We start from the raw sequence: 11,719 nt of genomic DNA on the forward strand, positions 1-11,719 counted from the left end.
TTGACTGGGCTCGCGTTAGGCGCTCAAGCTTGCTGTAGGGCGCTTAAGCGCTCTCCCACGTTCAATAACTCTGAAATTCTCTGCCTTAGCGTGCTCTGTTGAGTGCTTGAGCGTGCTCCTTGATAGGAAAATTTCTCTTATTTAGCAAACTTGCGTGTTGTTGAGCGCTTGAGCGCTCTCCTTGAGAGGAATTGGCCAAATATATTGTTCTAACGTGCTTGAGAGCGCTATATAATGCTCGAGCGCACTCTCCTGTCCCTTGGATTGCTTACAACTTGCTTTAACCTGACTAGATTTGAGCTCCAACTTTATTTTCTAAGTTCCTTATCACTTATGAGCATTCTTTATTGTCAAATTAAGTTCAAAATAGGCAAGACAACAATATGTTAGCTCAAAATCCAATATTCAAGCTTTTTCACTATAACCCTAAGTTTTCATGTAATTGACTATGTTTTCAATGTATAAAATAGCACTCAAACATGGTAAACCATAGGTTTATCACCTCATTCAATGATGAAACAACATATCCATCAGTGATGAAATGAAACTTCTTTTCAAATCAAACTACTTATTCATAAAATAATTAATTTCAAAAATAAATTCCAACAATCCCCCACGTGAATAAGAAGTTCAACTATCGAGACCATATACATATGAGACTCAAATGCAATGTGCGATTGATCAATGAGAAACAATTGCATCGAGTTTGGTGTATGCAATGTCTTGTAACAATCCCTAGTGAGATATATCAAATTTACTCGATCGATCTAGACGTGATATTTTGTAACCATCAACCTTGGGTCTAAACCAAGACAATAGGAAACACACAACTGTTCCTCAAATATTATTGGTCTTCTATTTGTGTCCATTTTGACCTTGGATAGCTCCTAGTTCTGTGGGTTTATTTCAGAATACGATCCGGTAACATTCTCATAGAAGCGACCTTTACTTCAAACCTACATAGGTGATTTCTGATGATGCATCTCAACATACACCTCTGAACACATCAGAATCAGAAATCATTAAAAGCCTATCTGCTTACCCTATATTTATGCATTGCCTTGTCGAGTAATGAGTATGAGTTTGAAAAACTCCACAATGCTTATCCGTCAATCATCATTTCATTTTCTCTTTAAACCTAGTTCGTGGGATCTCCTCTCTTCTAGATAGAGTATCCGCAATGATTAATATTTTAATGGTCTTAAACTCATTCCTTTGGAAAATTTTGCTTTTACTCTCTAGTCAAATCTTCATCATAATACCGCTAGAGAGTAATTGCCTTAAGGCATCATATCATATCATATATATATATATATATATATATATATATATATGGAGACTTACCATTACATATAATACTCCTTGCAATTCTGACTACTACCTTACTATCGAAGTGGATGTATATAACAAACACTAATTTCAGCCAATTCGAAATACCCTCGAGGAAGTTACAAAACCACTAGGTTACCTCATCAACTCTATCCGAGGCAATAAGTTTTTGTTTCCATTGTTGACTTTGTAATACATACTTGCTTAGATGATTTCCAAAACACAACATCCCCACCAAATGTATACACATACCACTACAAGAAAACTGGTATTTGGAGGCGGCTGTTTCACTTAAATCGCCTCCAATTGATACATAGAGGCGGTGCTTCCGGCGGTTTAATTGATTCGAGGCGGTTAACGTGAAACCGTCTCCAAATGTAAATTAGAGGCGGCTAAAATAACCGCCTCCATTTAACATTCAGAGGCGGTTACATTGAAACCGCCTCTAATTACTACATTTAGAGGCGGTTAAACCATAACCACCTACAAATTTATATTAGACGTTGTTAAAATAACCGCCCCCATTGATCATTTAGAGGCAGTTGAGATATAATCGCCTATAAATGTAGCAATTTGAGGCGTTTATATTAAAACCGCCTCTGAATGGTAAATTGAGGCGGTTATTTTAACCACCTCTAATATACATTTGGAGGCGGTTTCACATCAACCACCTCAAAATATACATTAAAGGTGGTTAAAATAACCGCCTCCATAGCATATTTAGAGGCGCTTCATGATCTATTGTGCAGTGAGATTCAAAGAAGAAAATCTCTTTGTTCAGCCGTTGGATTGTCCTCAAATTTGGTTAATGTGTTCTTCTCTTGTAATACTTTAATCTAACCGTTCAGATTTTTAAGTTGAATTATCTGGTGTTATATATAAATTTCTAAAGATGACTGTTGCACATTGAAAAAAACCATCTCTCCTTCACTTTGAAGTCCCACATTGGATGTCACTTGTTCCTCTTTCTCTAGTCTCTTCTATATAACAACTCACACTAACACACATATACAAAATTCCATAAGTTATTTATATTCATCTAATAACAATTATATTAACTTTTAAAAATAATTTTTTAAAAAAAATTATATTAACCAATCATTATCAAAAATATATTAAAAATAAAAATTTAAAAATAGAAATTATATTAAATTTTAAAAGTAACAATATTAATATTAAAATTTTAAAATTTATATAATTTTAACCATTTGGAGGCGGTTACACGTTATTTGGAGGCAGTTAATATAATCGCCTCAGATTGTCTTTTGGAGGCAGAAATGGAGGCGGTTAAAATAACCGCCTCAGATTATCTTTTGGAGGCGGTAGTGGAGGCGGTTAAAATAACCGCCTCAGAATATGTTTTGAAGGCGGTTAGAATAACCGCCTCAGATTGTCATGTAGAGGCGGTTAATCCAGCGGTTTCTAAAAACTGCCGCATTTTGCCTTGCGACGGTGATAAACGAGGCGATTTATGAACCGCCGAACGTAGCATTTAGAGTCGGTTTGAACCGTCTCTAAATGCAAATATAACCGCCTCTAAATACCAGTTTTTTTGTAGTGTACCCACTTGTGAACTTGATATCACTAGAGTTGGTGATTCAATTTGTATCATAATATCTTTCCAATACTGTAAGATAGTTCTAGAAATGCAGATCATGGTGTTGAGTGTAATCATTAACATAATACACGTAAGAACATATTACACATTCAAGAGCATAAAAAAGAATTTTTTTTTCTAGCTCCCATGACAACGTAAGAATCCCTCCAATATTTTTTTGTGAGATGAAAATACTCAAAATGAGATTAGTTGATAACGAGGATAAGCAACTCATTTTGCATTGCATCCTGAACTAGGCATTTGGGAGCGACAAGCACAATAGAGGTAGCCAGCAAATCGGAGCTATAAGTGTTCATAAAAAAGTTATACTTTCCTTTATTTGGCTAATTACAATACTTGCACTTAACATTTTTAATTGATGCATTATCATATTATTTATTTACAGATTCTTAATATTTGTTATGGAATAGTTCATCAGATTTTATAACAAATTGGTGATTGCTCTATAGCAGAGATATTAGAGCCAATGGTTATTAGTAGGTCCGGTGGCGGACTCAGAAAGATTAATTCATGTCTGCACTGCCTCGAAATTTTTTTTGATATAACTTTCACATGTAGGAGTTGACTTATCAATGCAGAAAATACATATAGGGTAAATAACAATTTTAGGCAGATAGAAACATAAACTAGTAAAAAATGATGTATAAATTAAGAGAAAAATGTGTGTCATTTTAAAGCATGTAAAGTTGTGTCATTTTAAGTGAGAGAAAGAGATAGATCATAGGGGAGATAGTGAACAAAAAAAAAGGTGTGGGTCCCACCTTTTTGTGAGAGTGAAATGACACAAGTTGTGTAATTTAAAAGGACAAACACTTTTCCCATAAATTAAATGTTACCAGTGAAGCAAGTACGATAGTGAAGCTATGTCCAATGATTGTTGAGTCGAGCGATTGAAGTGTGCAAACTCAGAAAATTAAGTCATCCTATCTCTTCAGTTACTCTTGAAAAATAGTAGTATTATGCCAAAAGAATTATTAATATTTAATCTCAACACAAAAAAGATATTTAACATGTGCATTGCAAATTAATAGTAACTAATATAAATATTGAACAAGAGACAAATAAAGACCTGTAACAAAACAAAAAAAATTAAAATCAAATTTTTATGTTCACAAGTGCGAACATTTGCGTGGAGGTGCGCCCGCTAATGGGTAGGCCAACCAGGTGAGTAGCTGTGCTAAATGTTCAGAGATCATAGTTGGTGTTCAAGTTTGATGAGCTTGTCAAATCCATATTTCGTAGCCAATATTTGACAACTCATGGTTGGTAATCACAAGAATTTCACTTTAAAGGGAGTTGATAGATATTGAGTCATTTAGGGGGGAGATTAATGAAAATTCAAATATAAGCAATAAAATCCCAGATTGGGTAGGAATAGATTAAGAGAAAAAAGAGAGGGAAAAAGACTGATGTTGAATCCCCTTATTATATATTATCGGTTAATCCAGTAGTGAATGGATGACTCATCTACTTTGGAGTTTGGACTATCCTAAATACGTAACATTTTCACCCTTAAATGTGAGAATGAGAACTAATCCAACACCCTCCCCAAGCAACATAACATTTTAAAAATTACAATTTTTAAATTTTTTTTAAAATAAATGATAAATTATAACAATTTTTTTGGTAATTGAACTTTAACATTTAAATTCCAGTTTATTACATTTTGCATAAATAACAATATTCTGTATTAATGTATATATATATATATATATATATATATATATATATATATACATGTATATTAAAATAACTCTTAATTTTAATGACTTTATTTAAATTTTTATTACTTAAATACATAAATATTTTAAATTTATTTAAATATTAAATCAACCAAATTGTAATCTAAGTATCTAACCATTAGTCAAGCCATAGTTGAGTTGGGTTTTGTAAAGAATATTGAGATACATCACCCCAAAAGTTAGCTCAAAGGGTGGGAGTGCTCCCTCATACGAGAGCCCATTGGACTTGAAGAGTGGAAGAGAGGACAATGCAACAGGCCCAGCCTACCTGTGCTAAGAAAATCCACAAGAGAAAGTGGGGGACGGCGAGACTCTGATACCATGTAAAGAACCTTGGGATACACCACCCCAAAAGCTAGCTCAAAGGGTGGAAGTGCCCAAGGCCTTATAAACTCCACATTAATTGCTCATACAACCAATGTGAAACTATATATCTCAACACGCCCCATCACACAAGAGCCCATTGGGCTTGAAGAGTGGAAGATGCAACAGACCTAGCCTACCTGTGCTAAGAAAGTCCACAAGAGAAAGTGGGGGCGGCGAGGGTCTGATACCATATGAAGAACCTTGGAATACACCACCCCAAAAGCTAGCTCAAAGGGTGGGAGAACTCCACATTAGTTGCCTATACAACCAATGTGGGACTATATGTTTCAAGGTTCTTTACATGGTATCGGAGCCTCGCCGCCCCCACTTTCTCTTGTGGACTTTCTTAGCACAGGTAGGCTGGGCCTGTTGCATCTTCCACTCTTCAAGCCCCGTGAGCTCTCGTGTGAGGGGGCGTGTTGAGATATATAGTCTCACATTGGTTGTATGAGCAACTAATGTGGAGTTTATAAGGCCTTGGGCATTCCCACCCTTTGAGCTAGCTTTTGGGGTGGTGTATCCCAAGGTTCTTCACAGGTTTGAATATATAAAAAAATTCTATTAGCAAGCACATAGATCAATCAATAGGGAATTGTTTTAACTTAACTAGTGAGTTCGAGTTCGAATTCTAAATATGAAGTTGTGTTAAAACTTGGTAGGAAAATATTTGTCACACTTTTTGTCCTACTCGACTTGAATCTAGATTAGTCCGCTCAATTAGTAATAGGATACCGAATGGTCTATATTACAAAAAAATAAAAAATAAAATCACAGTCAATCATTGAAACTAATTCAAATCAAATTAAATCTAACCTAATGTAACCTATGAACCCTCTTACATTAGTTTCGGCTAAAATGTCTTTTAAATAAACATTATGCGGACTACATAGCACTAGGGTCGGCAAAACAAGCTTAGCTCGGCGGGCCAAATTTTAAAACCAGCCAACCTGTCTAACCCCGTTTTTTAATGCAAAATGGAGTTTTCAATTCGCTTTCAAAAGAGGGACGTGACAGGTTGACTCATCTTTTGCGGGTTGATAGTGGGGCGAGCGGTAGGCCTTGCCACCTCTTAGCATCAGGCCTTCACCAAGATTTTTCGTTTGATTTAAAAATGAAAATGGGTTGATCATGTAGAATTTTATTTTCGTTTCCTACCTACGCCTTTTATTCAACCTAATCTATTTATTTAATGGGATTAATATTTCTCATGTTATATGAGATAAAATTATGAGAACTTTTTTTTTTCTCTTTTCTCTTCACATGACACTATGTCGATTCTCCACACTTTTATATGTGTATAGAAAATAATTTTATCTCTTATAACATGAAAAACATTAATCTTTTATTTAATTGTCTCAAATGGTATTGATGCTTGGTTCTCAAACTTCTCATACTCAGCTCCTCTCTCGGGATCATGTTGGTTACTTTTGTGAATATATATATATATATATATATATATATATATATATGAGAAAAATATTTCTCAAGTTGCTTGAGACAATGTTATCTCCGGCCACCCCAAAACTATGTCGTTTTATTTATTTATTTTCTTATATTAATTGATTCACCTTTGAATGGTTATGATTCCCTTTTTCTCTCTCTTCCTTTATTACCATTGATCCATCTTTGTACGGTTATGATTTAGTAGTCGGAGATAACATTGTCTCAAGCAGCTTGAGAAATGATAAGCCAATATAGGGCTTATCGTTTCTCAAGCTGCTTGAGATAATTTTATCTTCGGCTATTAAATCGTAACCATACAAAGATTGATCAATGGTGATAAAGGAAGAGAGAGAAAAAGAAAATCATAACCATTCAAAGATAATCAATTAATATAAGAAAATAAATAAATAAAACGACATAGTTTTGGAGTGGTCGGAGATAAACTTATCTCAAGCTGCTTGAGAAATGTTTTTTTCCATATATGTGTATATATATATATATATATATATATATATATATATATATATATATATATGGGAAAAATATTTTCTCATATTGTAAGAGAGTTGTTTTCTCCTATTAGTGACACTTCGATTTTCGTGCAATATTTTCTTTTGCTTTTTTATTTTTTAATAGATGTGGGCCCACATAAGATGTGTCTACAATATTAGAAAATTTTCTCCTACTGCATGAGAAAATCGAAACCCATATATATATATATAGGGTTCGCTTTTTCTACAGTCAATGTAGATAACTTATCTACAGTGAGCCCAAAATGACGTCGTTTTGAGGCGAAAATCAAGATATTTTTGTAATTATAATTTATTTCAGGGTTATTATAGTCTTTTTCATTATAATTTTTTAATTTAAAACCCAAAACTACGTCGTTTTGGAAGCGAATGTAGATAACTTATTTACATTCACTTTAGAAATATTAAAGTCATATATATATATATATATATATATAATAGAACTATCGAGAAAAGTAAGATTTGATTGAATATTATAGTATGGTGGGGCGGGCTTGGGACGCTTGGCTAATTAATTGAATATCAAGTTAAGATTTACAAAATCAAAATCCACTCAATTTTAAATCATCGTTAAATAAAAAATTGTATATATTAAGAACTAATTAACACCATGTTACATTGTTATATTCATTGCTAATTGCTAAACTAGCCATTTATTCCATGGCCTACTGAAATTTGAGACTGTAAAAAATTAAAAATATGATATTATATAAATTTATATTTTAAAATATTGTTTTGAAGCAAAGTTAAAACATTCTTTTCAGCTGATTATAAGGAGTAGTGTGTTGTTTATCTATCAAAAAAAAAAATTGGACATGCTCTTTCCTATCATAGAAAATAAAATTATTATTTGCAATCATAAAATAATATCATTTTACAATACCTTATTAAGTTTGGGCTATTTATTTCCTTATTTAATGTAATAATGTCATGTTTTATGTTATTAAAAAATCGTAAAACAATTATAATAAACTATACTATTATATATGTAAAATTTATTAGTTTATTTTGATAATGTTAATAAGTGATATGATAATAACATCCAATACAATTTTCTTCTACCCCTCTCGTTATTCTGTGTGCTCATCGAATGGCTGCAGAAGCGTTGTTGCAGCTTGCAGGCAGCAGGAGAGTATGTTTCATTGATTATGACATGATCTCAATCCAAGCTAGAATGCATCTCGTATAATAAAAAGCGGAGGTGGTACCAAAAAAATAAATATAAAAAGATTTTATTTTTTCTGCTGTGAATACAAATAAATTAACTGTATTGAATTCAAAATAGAGTCAGGATCCTTTGACACCGATGTCAAATTTAAAATTTGACATCTCATCTGAGAGTCGTTAGATCAAAAAAGATCAACGGTGTCACATGCTTATAAATCAGAGCCGTTGATCTTTTTTGATCTAATGGCTCTCAGATAAGGTGTCTAATTTTAAATTTGACACTGATGTCAAAGGATCATACCTCTTCAAAATAATGTCGTTTTTGGTGAAAACTAAGATTTTTTGTAATTTTAATTTATTTCAGAATTATAATAGTCATTATCATTATAATTTTTTAATCTTTCAACTCGAAACAATATCATTTTAAGGGTGAATGCAGATAACTTATTTGCAGTCACTATAGAAATATTTTTCTGAAATAAAAAAAATACAAATACAAAACAAATATATAAGGGTTTAATGTATCTCCGGTCAATAGAGATAATTTATTTTCAATGAGCCTAAAACGATATCGTTTTGAAGTTGAATAAAAGGTAATTTTGTAATTCTAATTTATTCTAGAGATATATTAGTTTTTATCAATGGAGAAACATTAAACCATTGTTTTAAAACCCCGTCCCACTCCGGGGTCGACTCCTCCGGGTCACTGACCCCTCTCTCTGAGGGTTCGGGTTAGTAGTTAGACCCTACTTGCACGTTGATCCATCTAACCTCCGAAACCCCTGGTTAAACCCTTGACTCTTGCATTTTTTTAAAAAAAAAATTATACACAAAATGACGTCATTTGATGTGTAAAACAAAAAAATAAAAATAAAAACAAAAACTCGTTACTACCTGGATTTAGAACTAGATTTGAAATCTGAATCATTTTTTTTCTTCTCTTCTAATCTTTTCTCCTTGACTTAGACTCAATCTTCCTGTTCCGGTGATCTCCTCCACCGTGCTAGTTCTTCTTTTCCCACCGTTAATTTATCGTGTCACCGCCTTTCCTCCACTATTATCTATTGGGTAAGAGATCTCCTTTCACATACTATTGAGAAGAACAAGAAGGGTCTGAGTTTGATGATATAACTTTTCATTAACTCCATTGGAATATGTGTTTTATACTTTGATAGTTTGAATAACTTATGAATATTGATTTGTAGATGTAATTGGTTGAATTATGTTAAGTATATTTTGAGTCTTTAATGATTGGTGGTTTGATTTTTTTTTTTTTTAATTTTTCAAATAGAATATATATTTATATTTTTTTAATATATAAAATCGGGTTAGCGAAATGACTCCGTGGCCCCCGGTTGACCTGTGATCCCGTGACCTCTGACCTCGGCCGGGTCGATGGCTGGACCAGATTTTTAAACACTGCATTAAGCCCAATATATAAAATTATAAAGGAAAAAATATTTATCCTTTTAAAGTATATAAAAATTGTATCATTTTAGTTAAAATTATTGTGTTTTGTTTAAAATTTAAATTAAAAAAAAATATCAATAGACTTTCAATCTCTCCCATACTCTCACTATAATTTATTGTGTTTCGTTTTTTCTGCAGTTACTGCAGATAATTTATCTGCAGTAAGCCAATACGACGTCGTTTTGGAGCGAAAATCATGGTGTTTTTGTAATTTTAATTTATTTCAGGATTATAATAGTCTTTATATTCATAATTTTTTAAGATTTCAATACCAAAACGACGTCGTTTTGTGAATAAATGCAGATAACTTATCTGCAGAAACATTTTTCCCTAAATTTTATTGTGTAACTGTTTCTCTTGCCATAAAATACATTAAATTTAATTAAAAGAACACAATTCTGTATTATTTAAAAGAATACATATTGTCTACCAAAAAAAAAAAAAAAGAATACACATTATCCCTATTATAAAACTTACTGATTAATTATGCATTTTTTAAGCATAGCGTCTTTCTTTTTTTTTTTTAGTATTTCTACTGACCGGTTCATCAAGTTATTAGTATTCCAATGTGCTACTACATGTGTAAAAGCTTGTAACGGATCATCAAGTTATTTTCCTATCACGGTAGGTATACACCAAGGGTCGGCTCTAAGTCCTTACCTCTTTGCCTTAGTTATGGATGAACTAACAAAAGATATTCAAGAGGAAGTGCCATGGTGTATGCTTTTTGCAGACGATATTGTGCTTATTGATGAGAGCAAGGAGGGTGTTAATAGAAAACTTGAATTGTGGAGAAGCACATTGGAATCCAGAGGATTCACATTAAGTCGAAGCAAGACTGAGTATCTGAAGTGTGAGTTTTCTCTGGTACGAGATGAGGACCAAGAACCTGTGCATCTAAATGGTCAAGAGGTACCCAAAAAAGATGCTTTTAAATACTTGGGCTCCATTTTACAAAACGGTGGAGAGATTGATGAGGATGTAAATCACAGAATCAGAGCAGGGTGGATGAAATGGCGCAGTGCATCTGCTTTTTTGTGTGACCGCAAAATCCCCCTGAAGTTAAAAGGAAAATTCTATAAAACGGCAGTAAGACCGGCAATGCTATATGGAGCAAAATGCTGGCCAGCATATAGGCAACATGAGCATAAGATGGGAGTAGCAGAGATGAGGATGTTAAGGTGGATGTGTGGTTACACAAGGATGGATAAGATAAGAAATGAAGATATTCGACGAAAGGTCGGAGTAGTACCGGTAGCCGAGAAGATGAGAGAACATAGATTGAGGTGGTTTGGGCACGTGATGAGAAGACTCATGGATGCTCCTGTAAGAACAGAAGTTTGTTACCAAGAGCTCAACACAAAAAGAGGCAGAGGTAGACCGAAGCTTACTTGGGGGAAAGTAGTAAAACAAGATTTAATGGAGTGGGATATAGATTGGCGGACAGTATGTCTTAGAACGGAATGGAGAAAAGCTATAAGTATGGTGGAGGGTTAGACCCGCTGTTATTCCTATGTTCCAGATGGTCCTTTTTTAGTCCTTTTCCCCTTCATTTCCCCCACTTCTTCTTGTCCCTTTCTTTTTTACTTTTATTTATTTATATATACATATATTGTTATTTTATTTTATCTTATTTTATATTTTTATTTTATTTGTTTATTTTTATTTTTATTTTTATTTTTATTTTTTCAACTGTTTTGTATCTTTCATGTGGGTTCATCTACCACCGACCCCAATTAATTTGGAATAAATGTGTTGTTGATGTTGATGTTGATTTCTACTGACCGGTTCATCTTTTAGGACTAATTCGGCTGGAGACTGAGAGCAATAAAGGTACTCCCCCTCCCAATAGATATGCTTCTCAGGTGTAGAACTTGAGTCCTTCACCTTACAGGAACCAAGCATGCTTCCACTTGTCCAACACCTTCTTGATAGTATAGGGTCTTCTTAACACAGCTTGTTTAGATAAAAGACAACCCAATGACGCCATACCAAAATAAGGTTGCTGGCTAGCGCTAGCAGTTCAAGTCAATGCTATCTTGTCCTCATTCCTC

Source organism: Gastrolobium bilobum, unplaced genomic scaffold (assembly GCF_033153095.1).
Source record: "Gastrolobium bilobum isolate Gb01-03AN ecotype WA unplaced genomic scaffold, APGP_CSIRO_Gbil_v1 utg1076, whole genome shotgun sequence".
Lineage (NCBI taxonomy): Eukaryota > Viridiplantae > Streptophyta > Magnoliopsida > Fabales > Fabaceae > Gastrolobium > Gastrolobium bilobum.